This window comes from Malus domestica, chromosome 09, assembly GCF_042453785.1.
Source record: "Malus domestica chromosome 09, GDT2T_hap1".
Lineage (NCBI taxonomy): Eukaryota > Viridiplantae > Streptophyta > Magnoliopsida > Rosales > Rosaceae > Malus > Malus domestica.
In genome coordinates, this window is record NC_091669.1 from 34,345,408 (window position 1) to 34,357,538 (window position 12,131).

Here is a 12,131-nt window from a genome sequence, read left to right on the forward strand (position 1 = left end):
CTAGCCCTCAGTTGGACACGGTTTTCATGTCATTTCGGGCTATTTTTATCCCTATGGCCACCTTCAACTGAAGGAGAGCCAAAGGGCTCTCTTTAGCCCTATAGCCTCCAAGAAATTATATTTTAATGAACAATGCCAAGCCATATTTCATACCATCTCCAATCGAAAGGGCCAAAATGTTATATGCCATACATAGCCCTGTGACAAAAAACTATCTCCAACCGAAGGGGCCAAAATGTGAAACCCCTTCTCTAATTTGTATTATTTTCATATTGTTGGACTTATGAAATTACCAATTTACCCTTGAGTTGACTTTCGTTGACCATCTCGTTGAAATGCATATTTTAAATTTTATTAATTTATTCTTATCGTACTCATCTCCCCAAAAGCATTGGCGTGAACAGATTCAAAATTGGTTTTGTAACAAAGATTCTACGTTCGAAATGCCCAACGTTTTCAAATATTTTCATATATTGTCCTTAGTGACCTTGTATTGTGAACCACTGGGACCCACAATGAAAAGCTTATCCCCTTGCTTTTCCCTTTTGTCCCGTGCATTTTCCCTCTTCCCTTTTCTATTTCTATTTCTATCACTATCTCTTTCTTTATAGTCTCACTTTCATTTTCTCTCATCCCTCTCTCTAACCTTCCCTCTCCAGGAAGGCAACACAACACACAACAAACAACAACAACGACAACAGTCCCACCACCGCCCAAACCAAGAGCACCATGAGCTTCGTCTCATCCTCACAAGTCTAGAACAGCTAAACTCACCTCGAACTTACTTTCGGGACATAGCGGAGTATGTGAGTAGATGTTTAATCTACCAATAGGTTAAAGCAGACAGACAAAGACCTAGGGGACTGATGCAGAATCTTCCGATACCAGTTTGGAAGTGGGAAGATATCATTATGGACTTTGTGTACGAATTGCCTAGAACACCATCAAGGTACGATGGTATTTGGGTAATTGTCGATTAGCTTACCAAGACCGCTCATTTATTACCAGTTCGACAGACATATTCGTTGGAGAAATTGGCAAAATTATTCGTCGTTAATATTGTTCGTCTACATGGTGTACCTGTCTCCATCGCATCAGACAGAGATCCCAGATTTACTTTCAGGTTTTGGAAAGCCTTTAATGCCGCTATGGGCACTCAATTATTGTTCAGCATTACTTATCATCCATAAACTGTTAGTCCGAGCGGACGATTCAGACTTTGGAGGACATGTTGAGAGTGTCTATATTATAGTGGAAAGGTAGCTAGGATAACTATTTGCCGTTAGTGGAGTTTGCTTACAATAATAGTTATCACTCAAGTATTAGTATGGCATCTTTTGAAGCACTTTATGGGAAGATGTGTAGGACGCCATTATGTTGGACAGAGGCAAGAGAAAAGTCGTTGGTGGGACCAGAGATTGTTGATACTACCAACGCTAATATCCAACTAATTAAGGGGAATTTGAAAGCAGCACAAGACCAACAGAAAAACATTGCAGACAAACACTCCAAGGATCGTGAGTTTATAGTGGGTGACTTTGTATTCTTGAAGGTGTCTCTCTGGAAGGGTGTTGTTCTTTTTGGTAAGCGAGGAAAGCTGAGTCCTTGATACGTTGGTCCCTATCAGATTATTGAGAGAATTGGTGCAGCTGATTATAAGTTGGAGCTACCACCGGAGTTGTCACTGATCCATAACGTTTTCCACGTTTCCATGCTTCAGAAATATGTACCGGATTCCTCTCATATCATCCAGTTAGAGCCATTGGAAGTAAATCCAGATGCTAGCTATGTGGAAGAACCAATGGATATCCTTGACAGACAGGATAAGGTGTTGCGGAACAAAGTTATTCCTTTGGTAAAGGTACTGTGGAGGAACCATGCAGTCGAAGAAGCTACTTGGGAAATTGAGGAATCAATGAGGAACCAATATCCATTTCTTTTCGTGTAAATTCATAATTTCGAGGACAAAATTTCTGTAAGGGGGTAGATTGTTACACCCACCCCCACATTTTATTTACATTTCTATTTTTCCCCCTAGAACATGTTTAAGTCTATCAATTTGGTCCTTTATCTCATTTAATCCTAGCCTTTGATCTAGATTCCTTATTTCTTCTAAACTACCAAGTGGCAGGTCCCTATCTCTCTTCTCTTCCCTCTCTTCCTGAGCACTCCCTCTCAAACATCTCTCTCTCACGGGAACTCTCATCTCTCATTTTCTCTCTTTGCACCGTGACCAACCAAACAAACCTGCATGCAGCTCCAGTGTAAACCATCATCATCATCTCCCTTACATCATCTCTCTCTCTCCCTCCGTCGCAGCAAGATCGAGAAACCCAGAGAAAAGACCTCCAGCGGTTTTATCCATTTATTTTTCCAGCTAGGTAAGTTTAAATTCCTTTTGAAATCACCATTGTTGTTGTTGGGCGTTGTGTGTTGAAATCTACATTGTTTTTCCAAGGTTTTGAGGATGAAAATGGTGCGGAGGAAGCTTACCCACACTTTTTGGCGAACCCGTGACCTTCGAAGGTTTTTCCGAACGCTCACGGCCGTTCACGGCGAAGCTAGGGTATGAAAATACTCTGCTATCCTCCCTCTTTATTTTGGTACATAGTTTGGACGTTGGTTTGCATGTTCGCCATCGGCCGGAGCCATAGCAGCTCCGGTGTTCTTCCTCGAGCACCATGCAGGCCATCTAGGCCATTTCAGAACACCTACAGGCCTTAGCCCGTATTTGGACTAGCCCACTTCCTTTTAATTTCAGCTAATTGTTTTAAAAGTCCAAAGGGGCCTTGGACTGGTTTTATTCAAGTAGGTTAAGCCCGGTTTTCCCTTTGGCTATTAGGCCTACGGGCCAAGTGTATATGGGCTGAGTGTGGGTGTGTGTGTGTGTGTGTGTGTGTGTGTGTGTGTGTGTGTGTGTGTGTGCCCGTGTGGGTGTGTGCGTGTGTGCGTGTATGGTGAGTACGTGTGAGTGTGTGTGGTGCACGTATGTATGTATGTGTTGTGTCGTGTGTGTATGTGTGTGTGCTGGCATGTGTATGAGTGTGGGTTTGGGCTTAAGCCCTAAACCACCCCCTCTTTTGTTCCTAAACTATCCAAACCCAAAACCCAATAGGTCCTAATCCTATTTAACCTAAACCTAAACCCTAATCCGAATCTAAACCCAAGACCCATTTCCATTTCTTAAAATTCTATAATTGGGTAGTTTGATAAATTGTACATTTTTGTGCTTAGGTGAAGTTGCTAGTGGGGATTTCCTTAATCATTTTCTGCACAATTATGCTGCTACGGAGTATCTGTGAGTGGACCTCTTCTACAATTTTGCATAATTTTATAGTTTATTTGCATAAATGAAATGCATGCCTTACGAGTTTATGAACTAATTTTATGTTAAGCATGTTTATTGAAATGTTGATTATCGTCTCGTTATTTTGTAAGGAATTCATTGTTGGCCTATATTGAGCTATATTTTAATATATCGTATTTTCTATAAAAACCATGAGCTGGTATATTATCTGATGGATGACGATAGGATGCTAGAACATGTTTTAGAAACCCCTCTTTATAGTATAGACGATGGATGACTTTATACTATGTAGTTATTTATGAGAGGCGTAACTATTTGTGCGTACCTAATGGACACTATGCTGCTTGGGGCTAGGATCTGGTGTTGGCAGATAGGCAGGGAGAAATAACCCCTAGCTACGAGCTGAGGGACACGGAGTAGGCATTGGGCCGGGAATTGGTAATCTCTGGCTACGGGCACAGAGACCACGATGCTGGCATAGGGCCGGGAGTTATATTTATTCAGTGATCTTACTGGCAGCACACCGCGCTTACGAGACGATCTGTGAGACGTTTAATGTTTTTGGATTTCCATGATGTTTGAAACACCCCAACCCCACTTTTATTTAAAAATTGTTTTAAGGTCTTAATTGGTGAGCCCGTAGGGCCCACCTTATAATTTTTTTTTGTTTTTCCCCCTGTCTCTCTCTCTCTTCTTTGCGCTCCCCGTAACCTCCTTCTTCTTCGTTTTATCCCTGCACTCACTCATCTCTCTCTCCCTCTCTATCACCGTGAGCACCCATCACCATAACCACCTAGCTACAACACCACCATCATCTCTGGAACTTTCTTCTCTCTCCCCCGTCTTGGCGAAGCTCCGGGACACCCAGAGAACACCTAAGTTCCCCCCGATGACTCCGGCGACTTTCGAGGTCATTTCCGGCCAAACCACGGCGAGTTAGCCGGCGTGTAAGGTATCAATCTCTTCGTCTCGTCGAGTACTATAACCTTCCTTTTTGTTTCACCCAATTTCATTGAGTATTGAAGAAGTTATACTCATTTGAATCTTACCCAGTTTCCGGCGACCTCCGAGGCTTTCGAGGAAATTTACGGCCAAACCACGGCGAGTTAGATGTCGTGTGAGGTATCATTCTCTTCGTCTCTTCCAGGGCTACAACTTTCGTTTTTGTCTCGCTTGATTTCGTTGAGTAGTGACAAAGTTATGGCCGTTTAAAGTTGGGTAGTTTTCCGGCCGAATTTCCAGCCTTCTTCTTCCTTGGAATCCGGTAGCCCAGAAACCCCAAGGCCCTTGGGCCAATTTGGAACAGGGCCTTCGGCCCGTGAGCAGCAACCCAGAAAACCCTAGGCTTTTAAGCCCTTGGGCTTTCCAAGTCAAGGCCCTAAGCCCTTTTTCTTTTAAAAAACCCATTCCCTTTAGAACCCAAAACCCAACCCTTTTGGCTATTAGGCCTTTGGGCCGTGAGTGTGTGGAGTGTGTGTGTGTGTGTGTGTGTAGTGCCGTGGGCGTGTATGTTTGTGTGGGTTTGGGCTTAAGCTCAAACCACCCATTCTCACCCTAATACCCTTTTAACCCAAAAACCCTAGGTTCCTAAAATCCTTTAAAACCCTAAACCCATCCAAACCCAATAGATCCTAATCATATCTAACCTAAACCCTAAATCCGGATTCAAGCTTAAAACCCGTTTGACCTAGTTTGACCGTTGACCCCTGGTCAACGTTGACTTTAGGGTTGACTTTTCGGGTTTTCGTCCAGGACTCTTCTTAGGGTAATTCGACGTTCTGAATCCGTTTCCAATGTCCGTTTTCCCAAATTCAATTGCTATTATATAGTTTTATTTATTGGACTCTTCATGTGCTTAGGGGCAATTATTGTGACGTTTCCGTCTTCGCTAGTGGCGCAGCTTTTGGCAACTAAGTACTGTGAGTTGACCCCTTCTAAAATTACATGATTTTATAGTATTTGCATAAATGATTAGCATGCCTATGAATTTATGATCTGATTTATGTGGAGCCTGTTGATTTAATATATTGATTATCGTCTCGTGTTTTTGGTGAGGAATTAATTGTTGGCCTATATTGAGCTATATTTTAATATATCGTATTTTCTATAAAACCATGAACTGGTAGACTATATGATAGATGACGATAGGATGCTAGAACATGTTTTTGAACCCCTCTTTATAGTGTAGACGATGATCGGTAACCTATGCTATGAAGTGGTTATTTAAGAGAGACGTAACTATTTGTGCGTACCTAGTGGATACTATGCCACCTGGGGCGAGGATCTGGTGTTGGCATTTAGGCCGGGAGAAATAATCCCTAGCTACGGGCTGAGGGACATGAAGAGGCATTGGGCCGGGTGGTAGTTATCTCTGACTACGGGCGCAGAGACTTAGGTGCAAGCATTGGGCCGGGAGTTATATTTATTCGGTGATCTTACTAGAAACACACCGCGTTTACGAGACGATTTATGAGACGTTTGCTGTTTTGATTTTCGCGATGCTTTTCCGCGATACATGGCTTTTGAAATATTTTTGGCATGCTAGGATTTTTATTAAAACCCAATACTTATTATGCTAATAGTTTTCTTTATATAAACTTTGGGGGTTAGTATCTTGATAATTGTTTTATTATTATATATATAAACTTGGTCCACTCACCTTTGTTTTGCGCCCCCATTCAGGACTTAGAATCAAGGCACCTAATCCCGGCGTTAAGGCACTTCCGCAGCAGCATTTTCGGATCCTCTCGATGTAGGACCCACTCCTCTATTCATTAAATTTTATCTTAATTCTTTTTAGTGATTAGGTTTAGTTGTATGCTCTGAGTACGTTCCTAAACTGTTAACTCATTGTATTTCAAATTTCTAACCCGTCTTTATTTCTTATTCTTAGCTTTTGTATCAATTAATGGCTTTCGTCACCCCCGGGTGTCGGCCAGCACGTGTCGGTCCTGGTATTCGGGGAATATCAGGGTCGGGGCGTGTCAATGTTATTCCGCGATATGTCTTTAGAGTTGTTTTTGGCATGCTAGGGTTTCAATAAACTTATCATTTATTATGCTAGTAGTTTTCTTTATATAAACTGTAGAGGTTAGTATCTTGATAACTATTTTACTATTATTGTACATATATGAACTTGGTCCACTCACCTTTGTTTTGCGCCCCCATTCAGGTCTTAGAAACGAGGACTACGACATAACGTATGAGGTATTCCCCTACCAGTATCAGTCTATCACTCACTTGGGTGATACCTTATAATGATCTTTCCTTTTGTGATCTTGAATTAGAACGCATTTTGTGCATTCTAGACATTTCCTAAAACTTTGTTTATTACTTTTAGATTGTAATGATTATTCATGTATATTTCCTCCTAATCATTACTCTTGTATTCAATAAATGGCTTTCGTCACCCTCGGGTGTTGGCCAGCACGTGCCTATCTTGGTATTCAAGGAATATCGGGATCGAGACGTGTCAAGGATACCTCGGTGTGGACATATGTTGCTTGATGCCATACTTTTGGAAGAACTTCACCATATCTTTGCCCATGAATTGCGGACCGTTGTTAGTGATGATAGACTAAGGGATGCCAAATCGGCAAATGATGTTCCTCCATATGAAAAGCTCTATGTCCGTTTGAGTTGTGGTTATCATGAGCTCTACTTCCACCCATTTCGTGAAGTAATCGGTTGCCATAATCATCATGCTTCTATCCTCAGTAGCAGGCGGCATAGGTCATACCAGGTCGATTACCTATTGCATGAATGACCAAGGACTCGTCTATGGGTGTAGTTCGCTACCAAGTAGTGCTGGTATTAGTTGGTAACTGTCGCACTTTTGTACTAACTCCTTAGCATTTTGATGCATGGTAGGCCAATAGTAACCTGCGTTAAGAGCTTTCTGTGCTAAGAATCAACCTCCGGAGTGGTTTGCACAAACACCTTCATGGATTGAGCTTAAAACCTTCAAGTTATCGGGAGGCGTTAGGCAGCCGAGATGTGGTCAGGTGTAGGATCTTTGGATAAGAATGCCATTTCACATGCAGTAGCGTGTTGCCTTTATTTGGAGCTTTCTAGATTTCAACCTTTCCATGGAGAGTGTGTCATTGACCAGGTAGTCTATAATAAAACTTTGCCAGTTGGGAGTTATACTAACCCGTGACACCTTGGCTGTCTGCTTAACCTTTATGCTTGGCTTATCTAGATACTTTACCAGAATCGAGCGTTTAAGTTGGCAGTCAATGGTAGAGCCTAAGTCGGCTAGCGCATCAATGTGGGCGTTGTCTGCCCGCGGAACTTGAGTGAGAATGTAAGTTTGAAATGCCTCAAGCTGCTCACATACCTTCTCTAGGTATTGCGTCATCCTCGGATGTTTTGCCATAGATTCCCTAGTAGTCTGGCCCATGATTAGCTGGGAATCGGAATGAATTACGAGCTTTTTCACCGCCAAGTCTTTTGCCATTTGGAGGCCTGCTAGTAGGGCCTCGTACTCTGCTTCGTTGTTGGATGCTTTGAAGCCTAGAGTGATTGCCTACTTAAGCATTGAACCGTTTAGGGTGACAATAACCACACCTACTCCTGAGCCTTTGTAGTTGAATGTGTCATCGACATGCAAATGCCAGAAGTCTCCATCAGATGGAGCAGGTGCAGGCAAGGTGTGCTCGGCTGCTTTCGGGGCATCACTAGGCCACTCTATTGCATCACCTAGGCTAAGCGTGAATTCCATTATGAAGTCTGCCAAGACTTGGGCCTTTATCATCGTGCGGGGTTGAAAAACTAAACTGTATTGGCCAAGTTCCAATGCCTACTTCATCACTCGTTAAAAAGCATCCGGACCATGTAGGATTGATCGTATAGGATATTGAGTCATGACGATGACTGCATGAGCTTGAAAGTATGGTCTGAGCTTCCGAGCCATAACAACTAACGCCAAAATTAAGTTTTTGATCCTCGGATATCTTGTTTCCGCATCGATAAGAACTTTATAAGTGTAAAATACCAGTAGTTGGGCCCCCAGCTCTTTTCGTATGAAGGCAAAACTCACGACTACTTCTGAGACTTCCAAGTGGATGTATAAATCTTCCGCTACTTCAGGCTTGAATAGTAAGGGAAGTGATGTAAGATACTTTTTCAGGTCTTGGAAATCTCTTTCGCACTCTCCATCCTATTTGTCATGTTGTGCCCTCTTGATGGCCTTGAAAAAGGGCTTGCATCGATTAATAGACCTCAAAAGAAAACGATTGAGGGCAGTTGCTCATCCGGTCAAGCTTTGGATCACATTTAAGGTTGTGGGAGATTTCATTTATAGCATCGCTCGGATTTGCTTGGGATGTGCTTCGAATCCTCGTTTGGCTACTAGGTACTTTAAAAATCTACCTGAAGATACTCCGAATGTGCATTTGGTGGGGTTAAGCTTCATCTTGTACTTTCTGATGATGTTAAAAGTTTCCACTAGGTTGCGGATGTGGTCTGACTGCTGCTTGCCCTTTACCATGATGTCGTCGACATAGACCTTCATGGTTATCCCAATTTGCTTCTGGAACATCATGTTTACTAACATTTGGTAAGTGGCTCCGACGTTCTTCAGGCCAAAAAGCATGACCTTGTAGCAGTAGGTGCCTCGCTCGATCACGAATGTGGTTTTCTCCTTGTCGGGCTTGTACATGGCTATTTGGTTGTAGCCGGAGTATGCGTCCAATAAGCTGAGCATCTGGTTCTCGAAAGTTGAATCTACTAATAAATCGATCCAAGGAAGTGGATAAGGATCTTATGGGCATGCTTTGTTGAGGTTAGTGTAGTCTTCGCAAACCCTCAATTTACCCTTCTATTTCTTAACGACTAGCATGACGTTGGCAAGCCATACTGTGTATGCTGCTTCTTCTATGAATCTAGCCTCCAGCAGCTTGTCAATTTCCACCTCAATGATCGCTACTTGTTCGGGTGCGAAATATCTTCGCTTTTGGATCACTGGTTTGGCATCAGGGTCGACGTGCAGATTGTGGCAAGCTATCTCGGGATCGATGTCGGGCATGTCAGAAAGTGACCAAGCAAAGACGTCTCGATTTTCCTTAAGGAAAGTCGTGAGTTCTTCCTTTTTGGCTGGGCTTAGAGGTGAGCCGATTTTAGCCGTTTTTTCGGCCATTGGGGATCAAGAATGATGTCTTCGACGTCTTCTTCGGGTTTCCATCCTATCTCGTCTGCTTGGGTGCCATCTTCTTGATCAGCTTGCTGTAATTGCTATTTGGTAGCTTCTTCGTCCTTTTGGACCTCGGTAGCCTCTACGGGGGTAAAGGTTCTCTTCTTTGACTCTTTCAATACTTGCACAGTGCATCATCAAGATGTGGCCTGGTCAAACTTGATATCTCAAACTCTTTCTCATTGGATATGGAATCGGATCTTTTGATACTTGACGAAAGTGACGGCATCCAACTTGATCAACCAAGGTTTCCCAATAATCCCATTATAGAGAGATGGGTCGCTTACGATCGTGAACGTCTACTTTGAGACAACTGGTGGTGTTTTCATGTCAAGTGTAATGTGGCCGATGGCAGTCAAGGTGTGCCTGTTGAATCTAGTGAGTACCTTTGCTCGGTGTATGATTGTCATTTCCAGGCCCATCTTCTAAATGACTGAAAGTTAAAGTAGATTGACTATATTTCCATTGTCGACCATCATTCTGTCGACTATAGCATGGGCTAGTTGGACAGATACTACTAGTAGGGGTGGGTTCAAAAAATCGAAAACCGAACCGAATCGAAGCCGAAAAAAATCAAACCGAAAAAAAACTAAACCGAAAATATCAAACCGAACCGAACTGAATCAATATATATATAATTACTTTTTTAAATATTTATAAATAGTTTAGTCATACAATAATAACAAAACATAACCTGTTGTCGCGTTGGTTTCAAGGAAACTTTTCAAGCTGAAGCGCATGGGTTTGAACCCTCATGCCTCCAGGATTTTGGAATTTTTTTTTAATTTTTATGAGAAATAAACAATACCTTTTAAAGTTTAACCCTAGCCACTGTAGTAGCAGCCGCACGCACCTCACCTTTTCTATTTTTCATTCCCTTTGTCTCTCTCTCGTTCCTTGCCTCCAAACTCCCTCCATGTCCATGCCTCCAATTTCTCCATAACCCGCATCCTTCTTTCTATTCCAAGCTTCATATTTGTGAGACCTTCCATGTCCATACCTCCAATTTCTCCATTCTTCTCCATAACTCGTATCCTCCTTTCTATTCCAAGCTTCATATTTGTAAGAAGCAACTTCTTGCATCCTCCTTTGTATTGCAGCTTCTTCTGCCGTTTCGAGTCTCAACAACAAAAGGTTGGTCTCACACTCTCACTTCTTTGTGTTTAATTTTCTATTCTATTTATCTGTTCAAATTGGTTCTGATTGGACAAAGATTAAGGAAGGATTCATACTGTGACCTTTACAAATTTTCAATTATTAATTTGCATTTTCTGTCGACAAAGATTAGAGGGATTCATACTTTGCATTTTCTAGATTTATATATACAAGTTGGTGTGCTTGATGCTTAATTATTCCCTTGTTGCCTTACTTACAATGATTAGGACTTGTTATCCTGAATGGGATACTAAAGGATTTACCTGGTGGAAAAAAATGTTTCAGAAATTGTATCTGCTGTTATGTGGACACTTAAATATCTCATTTGTTCAAATTTGAAGGGAAAGATCATTCTTGTTTGCGTTTTTGTACTAAACAATTATGACCTTATTTGTAGCAACTGTTTAGGTGACAATATGTTCGAATTTGAAGGGAAAGATCTTTCCTGTTTCCGTTTTTGTAATCAACAAATAAGACCTTCTTTGTCACGGAAGATTATAGAGTGTGTTGATGCACAAAACCGGATGGTCTTGGTACAACGTAAATCCGACCGTGAATCTGCAAGAAATGTAAATGACACAAGAGTTATCGTGGTTCACCCCAAGGTTTGGGCTACATCCACACTGATTATATTATATTTCTCTGAGAAGTGAGGGAGAGAGAGAGCTCTGAGAGTGAGAGCGTTGAGAGGGTGAGAGAGGCTTCAAAAATGGCCTCAGAAAATCATCCCCATTTGTGAGGGTGAGGAGGCCCTTTTATAGAATAAGGGCTCATCCCCTAATTACATATTTGCCCCTTCCTTTATTACATAATTACATTTAAGTCCCCCGAGTATTTATACGAGGTCTAAATACGAGGCCCTAAATATGGTATAAACAGTAGTCCCCTAAGTCTTCAGTCAAGAGAGTCTTTTGGCTGGAGACTTGAAATTCAGTCCATGTGTGGGCCGAAGTAACTAGATGTTGTCTTGAAATGATGCTCGATATGAGGCAGTGCTCATTCTGAAATAACATTCAACTAGAAGTAGCACACGCTGCTCGGCTGCTCGGCTCGTGGCTTATGTTACCATGGTTGGCTCAGCTTGTGGCGTTTGAAGGTGAGTGAGTCCCTTTTATAGAATAAGGGCTCGCTCATCAATACATGAATGATGGGCTAGAGTTGATGCTCTCTAATGATGGTGAGGGAGTCCCTTTTATAGAATAAGGGCTCGCTCATCAATACATGAATGATGGGCTAGAGTTGATGCTCTCTAATGATGGTGAGGGAGTCCCTTTTATAAAATAAGGGATCGCTCCTCAATACATAAGTGATGGGTTAGGAGTGATGCTCGCGGCGAGGCGGTTGCTCAGCTGGCGGTGTTACTCTCTAATGATGGTGATGGAGTCCCTTTTATAAAATACGGGCTCGCTCCTCAATACATAAGTAATGGGTTAGGTCCCCCAAGTATTTTTCATGAGGCCCAATATATGGTACATA

General features: G+C 42.2%; 1 long non-coding RNA gene across 1 annotated transcript; it reads left to right on the forward strand.

Moving 5' to 3' along the window:
- The first annotated feature begins 4,023 nt into the window (after nt 1-4,023).
- LOC139188166 (uncharacterized) lies at nt 4,024-6,856 on the forward strand. Its single transcript, XR_011571389.1, has 5 exons — nt 4,024-4,259; nt 4,361-4,429; nt 5,167-5,226; nt 5,990-6,059; nt 6,480-6,856. It is a non-coding gene; the product is annotated as an uncharacterized lncRNA (long non-coding RNA).
- The last annotated feature ends 5,275 nt before the right edge of the window (nt 6,857-12,131 follow it).